We start from the raw sequence: 9,460 nt of genomic DNA on the forward strand, positions 1-9,460 counted from the left end.
ACCAGCACATGGAAATGTTATAAATTAGAATCTAATTTATAATATTTCATGACTTGTGAAAAAATTAAAAAAATTAAAACAACTAAAAAAAATTAAAAAAAATTTCTAGCGACACATTCCCTTTAAGCACCAACGTGGCATGGATGCGGTCCAGTGGGATATTCAATTCACATAGAGGGCTTGCTTTCATAGAAGTCATGCAATGGAAGTTGTAGGAACAGATTATCTTTGGGCATCTATTAGATGTCTTAGGTTTATCAGGTTACAGATTCCCTTTATATATGATAAATATAATATTCAACTTTTTGTTTAAAGATTTTACAAAAATCAAATTATATTTTTTTGTTTTTCAAAGACTTCAATGATGTCTTTGTTCTTCAAACTATAAATCTCTGGGTTAAGCAATGCCCAGAATTTAACGTTATCTTTGTAGATGACAGGTTGATCTTTTGGCATCTACAGTGATGCAGGCTTCATCTTTTTGCATCATCAGAGATGCTAGATCCTGTTTTGTGGATCACCACAGATGTGTTGATGGCCCAGATGGCACTAAATATAAAAACACTGATGCATTACTGATGTGGCACACTTACAGCAGTGTTCTGAGTCTTCACATGGAGTTTGGGGGGCATACTCACATTTTGGGGTGACCTCCCCAAAATGTCAAAATTGCACTCTGGGTGCTATGTAAGCACTATGGCTTTACAGTGAGGGGTTAGAAAAAGTACATTAATGTTTGATGGTTACAGGATGAAAGTTCTGAAGCACTGAAACAGTTCTATTAGTAACTGCCAGGTTCACTCATGGATCTCAGGCGATTGACATAGAGCTCACAGTAAAATAGCACATAAAGGTACTTACTGGTGAGGTACTCTGAGCCCTCGCAGGAAACTTGCACTCTGGGTGCCCAGGGGATTAAATATCTTTCTCATGTCATTATACCATGTCAAATCTGTTTTCAGATGGATCTGTGAAAAAACACTGTGAAATCGATACGGCACTTATTTTATATTCATCAGTGGATTTTCACGAAAACCCGGTCATTTCAAAAATCCACATCCAAACAGCTCGAGCATGCATGACTAACACCTCATCCTAAGCCCTGTTATGGGATACACTCAAAGAAGTGTTACAAACCCTCACAGGAGACTAAGAGGGGGGGGACTTACTCACATTTTGGGGTCACTACAGCAACATGTCAAGAAATGCACTCTGAGTGCTATATGTGCCATGGGGCTTTAAATAGCTTTCTCGTGTGATAATACAGTGTCAAATCTGTTTTCAGATGCATCTGTGAAAAAACACCTTGTAATCGATAATGCACTTATTTTACGTTCATCGGCGGTGTTTCACCAAAAAGAGGTCTAAACTGCGTAAAAACAGGCATTGCTGACGAGGCTTCTGTGGGCCAAGCACGCGTCACAGAACCTTAATTTTTTTTAGGATAGGTCAGAGTGTCAAGGGCTACATGTGTAATAAATATAAGGGCTATTCAACGGTTAGTTTTGGAGATGTTCATTTTGTAATAAAGAAAATAAATAAGGGAATTCCACCATTTGATAAGAGACTCCATGGCCTACTGAGAGCCTGTCCTTTATTTGTGTTTGTTTCTACAAAACAGCCTGGTGCAGTACTGATATATGGTCTGTGTGCTCTGGACTGCACCCAGGGACCTAGCACAGAAGATGTAATGGGTTCTCGACTGTTCACCCATCTCCCAATGTGAAGATTACCCTTGGCAGAGATTGGACGTTGGCATTTTTATGTAGGGGCTCTTCAGGAATATAGAAATATATGACTATTCACCAGAAATGTTTATCTGTTATGTAACACATGTTGTGTATTATGTTGTGGTTTCTTACTATATATTTTTCAGGTCTGGATGCCATGGTGTCGAAGACAACACCTATTTAAGAGGGGAGACATGTGGTACCCCACAAAGTGGAGTCTCCAAAAAGCAGGAATACACTGTATTTTGTAAATGTGATGTGTTTCACTACTGTAATCTGTGTAAAGTGATTGCAGGCAGTGCTCAAAGGGTTACTTTCTTTACAAGGTTTGTTGATAATTAAATCAGCTCAGGGTAGAATTCTCTGGAAACATTATAAGTCTTTTGGAGAAGCAACCAGCCAATCACAGAGCTCCTAACTAATGAGCCTGTGAGGGAGGAGTTAGATAGTGGAGTGAGAAAGGAAAAAGCATGCTGAGCTAGTCTCCGCAGAGGGAGACATCTAACTCCTAGGGAACCCTGTGTACAGAGACATATTGTCCAGGGAGTAAAGAAATCTAACAGACAGAGAGAGAGATGAAGAGTTACAGCGGAACTTCTAGAGAAGCAAAGACCTATTGGCTGAACACATCTGAGAAAAGAAGAAAGGAACCTTATGAGCCTGCCTGTACTCCATGCTACATCCAGCCTGCCTGTACTCCATGCTACATCCAGCCTGCCTGTACTCCATGCTACATCCAGCCTGCCTGTACTCCATGCTACATCCAGCTTGCCTGTACTCCATGCTACATCCAGCCTGCCTGTACTCCATGCTACATCCAGCCTGCCTGTACTCCATGCTACATACAGCCTGCCTGTACTCCATGCTACATCCAGCCTGCCTGTACTCCATGCTACATCCAGCTTGCCTGTACTCCATGCTACATCCAGCCTGCCTGTACTCCATGCTACATCCAGCCTGTCTGTACTCCATGCTACATCCAGCCTGCCTGTACTCCATGCTACATCCAGCCTGCCTGTACTCCATGCTACATCCAGCTTGCCTGTACTCCATGCTACATCCAGCCTGCCTGTACTCCATGCTACATCCAGCCTGCCTGTACTCCATGCTACATACAGCCTGCCTGTACTCCATGCTACATCCAGCCTGCCTGTACTCCATGCTACATCCAGCCTGCCTGTACTCCATGCTACATCCAGCCTGCCTGTACTCCATGCTACATCCAGCCTGCCTGTACAATACTTTCACTGCAAGTTCATCTAAGTAAAGTAAGTTGTATTTTCTAAGTTACCCCCCTGTTTCTCTGTATTCATTTACTGGGGAGGGAAGATATCAGCTTCAGTGCATCCACCCCTGCACCTCTCCATATCTGTGGACTTTGTTATATTCTGCCCTGGGTTATCATCAAAGCCCTACATCCACACAGGAGCTCATCCCCAGGTTACATATATTTAACTGGCGTCAAAACAAATCTATCCGAGTTTTATTTCCATTTGACCTCCTTAGCCTGCACCAGACTGGGGAGCAGTCAGTATCTGAAGTGGCCACCGTGGAGGGGTAGTTACACCCGCCACCCATCACGTGACAAGTGTTGGCTTATCCGCACTCTTTATTCCCAGTTCTGGGATACTGCATTTGTAAAATGTTCAATAGGCTTGTAAAGGAGACCAGGGGTCAGATATAGGCTGTGGGATGCTTCATAGTAGTGTGCAAGAACCCTGAAAACCTTTAGGTGGCTATGCAATGCTCAGTAGTACTGTGGAAGAACCCCGAGGTTAGGGCTAAGAATTGGTATGCTTGACACGGTTGTGGCTAAGCTTGGAGGCCTACTGCAGGCTGTAGAATATTCTATAGTGTAATTGAGGAGGCCTGGGGTTATGAATAGGCTGGGGGATGTTATGGGGGAGCTCTGGATGCTCATTGCTGTTTGTAAAATGTTCAATAGGCTTGTAAAGGAGCCCAGGGGTCAGGTATAGGCTGTGGGATGCTTCATAGTGGTGTGAAAGAGCCCTGAAAACCTTTGGGTGGCTATGCAATGCTCAGTAGTACTGTGGAAGAACCCCAAAATTAAGGCTAAGCTTTGGTATGCTTGACACTGTTGTGGCTGAGCTTGGAGGCCTATTGCAGGCTGTATAATATTCTATAGTGTAATGGAGGAGGCCTGGGGTAATGTAAGGGGTGGGGGATGTTATGGAGGAGCTCTGGAGGCTCATTGCTGTTTGTAAAATGTTCAATAGGCTTGTAAAGGAGCCCAGGGGTCAGGTATAGGATGTGGGATGCTTCATAGTGGTGTGCAAGAGCCCTAAAGGAACCCAGACGTTAGGGATGATTATTTGTAACTATTTTCATGAAAAGGGAAGTTTTTGTCGGCCTGCTGCGCGGGCTACGTTTGTTTGGGTGCCCTGATTTTTTATGGTGTAGGTAAGAGTGTCAAAGGCTACGAGTATTTAAAATGTTATGGCTTTTGGACGATTAGTTTCTCAGATATTGTTTCTTTATTAGATATTGTTTCTTTATTGTAAACGAGCCTAAAATACAGCCGACGTGACAAGGTTTTTCTGGGCGAACCGCACAATGCAGGTTCATGAGTTGTGGTAGACATACTCAGGACATGGTGATGCATGAACGTTCCAGGGCTCGGAACTTCACAGTTAACAGTTATGGAAATATTTTGCTAAAACCGCTCAAATTTAGCTATAAATAAAGGAACTGCGCCATGTTTTAGGGGGCAAGAGAGGGTTCCCCATTTACAGCAAATGACCGAGTCAGGTATCTTATTATTCGTCTGTGTAAGTCGAACGAATGGACGCCTAGGTCGATTCCATCAGTCCCGCGGTTCGTTGCTTGTTGCAAAATGCTCTGGGACAGCATTGTGGAAAATTATTATTCATACCCATTTTAGTGAAAAAGGTATCATTTGTATGGCTGGCTGCGCGGGCTACATCTGTCCTACTGGCCTGAGTTTTTATATGGTAGGTCAGAGTGTCAAAGTCTAGATGTGTATAAAAAATTAGGGCTTTTGCACTACTATTGTTTATGATGTCGTTTATTTGTTAGAATTAAATCGGAAATTACGCGCTCTGTGCGTAAAACAGGAGCAGCTAAAGAGGCTTTTGGGGGTTAAGAATATAACGCAGACCCTTGAAATTTTTTGGGGTCGGTCAGAGTGTCAACTGCTACAGGTGTCAGAAGTTTGATGGCTTTGAGGTGATTCGTATTTAAGACATTATTTTTTCATTAGAACTAAATTGTAAACGTGCATAAAAATAGCCGTCGCTCACAAGGCTTTTGTGGGCCAAGCGCGCGTCACAGAACCTTATTATATTAGGTATATTCGAAAGCTAGTTTTTAAGATAATAATTTTTTAATAAAAATAATTTGATGCCGTGTGTAGAAACAGCCGTCGCTAATGAGGAGTTTCCTCGCTAACCGCGCGATGTATCATGACGAGTCTTGGCGGACATACTCAGGAGATGGTGACGTATAATAGTTTTGTGGCTCGTAACTCCACATTGAGCGGTTACGGAAATAGTTTGGTAAAACTGTCAATATTAGGCTCTTAATAAGGGAATTCCGCCATGTTTATGGGGCAAAGGAGGAGTCCCCTTTTAGAAAAGACGACCGAGTCAGGTGTCGTATTGTTCGGCTTTGCAAGGTGAATGAATGGACACCTAGCGCAGGTCCATCGGGTCACGGTTCAGTTTTCGACTCTGTCAAAGTTTTCGACTACGCGTTTCGAGCGTTTTTGTTGGGCGTAAGCCATGCATGCCACCGCCACGAAACTGTACATATTTTTTGGTGAGACCTTTAGTGATAAACTTCCGGAGTCAGAAACGATGCCGGTCAATTCCCTGAAGATTTCATTTTTGGCTTTGCACCACTGGTGGTGATGGCGAAAGTCAATAACGGACCGCGTCCGTTCATACAAAACTTTCGGTCCCAAAAGGTAAAAAAGTCTCTAAAACACACTCTAGCATGCTCTGAATTTTTTTTACTGTGCTTGATTAGTCAGCAAACTCGCCTGACCTAAACCCCATAGAGAATCTATAAGGTATTGTCAAGAGGAAGATGAGAGACACCAGACCCAAAAATGCAGATGAGCTGAAGGCTGCTATCAAAGGAACCTGAGCTTCCATAACACCTCAGCAGTGCCACAGGTTGATCCATGCCACGCCGCTTTGATGCTGCAATTCATGCAAAAGGAGCCCCGGCCAAGTATTGAGTGCAGATACTGTACGTACTTTTCAGTAGGACAAGATTTCGGTATTAAAAATCGTTTTTTAAATTGGGCTTATAAAAATTTCTGAGACACTAAATTTTGGGTTTTCGTTTACTGTTACCATAATCATCAACATTAAAAGAAAAAAATGCTGGAAATACTTTACTCTGTGTGTAATTAATCTATAGAATATATGAGAGACACTTTTTTAATTGTATTACTGAAATAAATTAACTTTTTGATGATGGGTTTTTCTTCACTTTCAATGAGTTGCATTTTGCAACTTCTAAGGGTTATAGACAGAAATGTTTTTCCAACAGGACCCCTTGGACAGAGATACCTCATGTCAAACTTCTACTCCACAAACATTCTGTCACTTTGTAATTTTACCATGGTTTCCATTGAAATAAATATTTTTGCTGAAACAGTTAGAGCATGTTCAGACGTGGCAGAATTTTTGCGCTGGAAATGTTGCTGCAAATTCAGAAAGAATCTGCAGCAACATTTTCATATTTGACAGGTAATTCAGATGTTGCAGATATTACAGCAAACTAGCCGCAGATTTAAGACTCTGCATTGCAAAGGCTGAAATCCACAGTGAAATTCCACTGCTTCTACGCAGCAGAATGTGCATGAAGCGGAGTGAAAATTCTGCACCACAGGCTAAATTACGCACATGTCAATTGCTCATGTCAATTACAATATATAGGGAGGACCACACAATGTCTGCGCTCCAGAATAAATAAACATCGATTTAACGTTAATACAGGTTTTCTAAAACATAGCGTTTCCCGTCATTGTGCACACGTACATAATTGCCAATTTAATAAAATTAACATTACCCCTATTGAAGACATCCATCCAGATGTTCCCAATAGGTTTAGCAAACTCAAACAGAGAGAAAACTACTGGATATTCAGACTGCAAACACGACACCCAGGGGGCCTTAATGATATTTCTGAGTCTACATTAGACTAATGTATCCCATTTTTAGGCATTCATAATAACAAAAGTTGTTTTTTTCATTATCCTTCTTGCACATATCAGTCGATAGACTAAAATGCTATTTTCAAATATTATTTTTGAAAAAAGGAACTAATCTGAAACATATCTATGTTTGATAGGTACTGTATATATCTTCCTGTTTGACATATTTATTAGAATATATAAATGTCAAGATCTATTTAAATCACCTGTTTTGATATACAAAGGTTTTTCATTTAATTATGTGAACTATTAACTATGATTCACATGCCTACAAACTGTTCAGATAAAAGGTAAATACACACACATACAAATATAGCTCCTCTTCTGCAACTTACCCTTTGCAGTCCTCCCGGTCCATCACGCTCCATTTCACCTGATGTTATGACCATCCTCGGCTTCCGTAGCTCAATTGGTTGTCTAGGTCACAGAGACACGTTCAAGCGTCCTCTGTGTAACCTAGCAACCTTTTACAATTACGTTCATTCTAAAGTCAATTTAACTTTTCAACAACATCGGAAGTTTTATCAATCATTTATAATAAAATGTTTGTTTGAATTGGTTCTAATTGGTTCTATATGAGAATATATTTCCCTTTGTATCTTCGTCATCTGTCTTTTAAACAATACTATTTTTACGCATCACTCTAATGTATCACTATCATCAAGTTTTTATGTTTTTTAACAAACCATTCATTGTATTTGTTTTATCAATGTGCTTTTGATTGTGGTTTTATGTCTTAATGCTTTTTAAAAAAAGAACCGGTTGTGACGTCACAATCACACTCTGACCCCGGCAGACTTGGCGGTTTTTTCGTTCCTGCTAATTTGAATTCATTCTGATATATAAGGGTCAGAAGTCTAATGTGTACATGGCCTGAGGAAGACGCTTGTTCAGTGTCGAAACGCGTAGCCACGTCTTGTTCTAATAAAATATATTTTATACCTGGACCATACCTCTCTGCTATTCCATTGATTTCACCACGCAGCAGCGCCTTTAGATGATCCACTTCTTTTCATCCCTTCATTCCTTTTAAGTTACGCACTGATATTTTACACAGCATCTGACCTAAGATACCTAAAAAGGTATAGAAACCAATTAAAAAATGTCTGCTGCAGATTTTCACTGCGGACTGTCCAGAGTGGAAATAAACAGCAAATCCGCCACGTCTGAATGTGCCCTTAACCCCTTAATGACCAGGACATTTTGCACGTTAATGACCAAGGATTATTTTTTGTTTTTTCACGGTCGCATTCCAAGAGTCGTAACTTTTTTTATTTCGTCGACATTGCCGTATAAGGGCTAGTTTTTTATATCTATTCTAGAATTGCTTCTGCTATGTAAAAAATGCTAAATACAAACGCCCCAATTAGGGTGTGGAAAAGGAAATGGAAAATGAAGGCCACTAGAACAGACACAAATAATGAAACAACTGCCCAATAAAACACATGGAATCAGATGGTGAATATTCACATGTAACATTCGGGTGTCATAGTTATGTACGATGCTAGGAGTCCCTGCCTCTCCGTGGAACTACTGTCCTGTACTGAAAACATGATTACAGTACGGGACAGTTGTCCCGCAGCGAGGCAGGGGCTCCTAGTGTCGTACATAACTATGATGCTAGGAGCCCGGCTCCCTGCAGTGTGTTCGGTCCGGGACTTGCGGCCGAAATATGTTCCGTCCTTTACAGATGTAACATGCTCGTGTGAATCCAGCCTTAAGCTCGTAGATTTCAATAAAGGTTCAATATAATGTTTTTAATAAATTCACCTCTTTTGGTGTCTTTCAAATTGCCTTTAAGTCAAATGGCCTTCATATTGAATGAGTTCTATTAGGTATTCCCTGCACACAATCTTCCATGAGTAATCTTTAGGTTCCGTCACACAACTTTTATTGGGCAGGAATCTTGACATCGCCTGATACTTGTGAAGCGCAGAGATTTCTCAAGCTGCCGCATTGTCTTGCAGCGTCTGCATTGACACCTCTCAGTGTTTAGCAATCGACCCTCAGAATCTTTCTTTGTTTGGGCCCCACTGAGGATCATTTGAAAACAGATCCAATTATCTCCCCCACTGTGTCCTCATCCTGGCTGTGGCAGACAATAGACGAGCAATACACATAATAGTACAAAAGACATAACTTGTCCTGGGGAGGATGGAGATCTCCTGGATGTAGACTTTACTGAGAGCTGAAGCTTAGGCTGAGGAGTTTCCTGTGATTACCTGATTTTGGGGACTGTGTGCTGTCCCTGCGTGGAAGGCGACCTGGTTGGTCGGCATTGGATACAATAAATCCTGTTGGAGTTGCCCTGTCATCACTGGCTCTGTTGATCGTGTATTAACTTATCGAACCCCATGACAGAGACGTAATAGGAAGCTTCCGGAACATGGCACATTGTCTGGCCTACGGTTGCCATGCCAAACATCGGCAGCCCCCGATATTGCATTGTGGGGGCTGCTGATGTGCTACAAACCCCTTAAATGCAGTGATCGCAATCAGTCGCCGCATCTAAGGGGTTAATTTC

At 41.6% G+C, this 9,460-nt stretch overlaps 1 long non-coding RNA gene across 1 annotated transcript in view; it reads right to left on the reverse strand.

Annotated features, from left to right (window-relative positions):
* LOC142748473 (uncharacterized) overlaps positions 1-7,341 on the reverse strand; it is a 31,302-nt gene extending 23,961 nt beyond the window's left edge. Inside the window, exon 1 of the long non-coding RNA XR_012882269.1 lies at positions 7,272-7,341. This is a non-coding gene — a long non-coding RNA (uncharacterized LOC142748473). The remainder of the gene's footprint in view (positions 1-7,271) is intronic.
* Positions 7,342-9,460: the final 2,119 nt, after the last annotated feature.

The sequence above is a fragment of the Rhinoderma darwinii genome, chromosome 3 (assembly GCF_050947455.1).
Source record: "Rhinoderma darwinii isolate aRhiDar2 chromosome 3, aRhiDar2.hap1, whole genome shotgun sequence".
Classification (NCBI taxonomy): domain Eukaryota; kingdom Metazoa; phylum Chordata; class Amphibia; order Anura; family Rhinodermatidae; genus Rhinoderma; species Rhinoderma darwinii.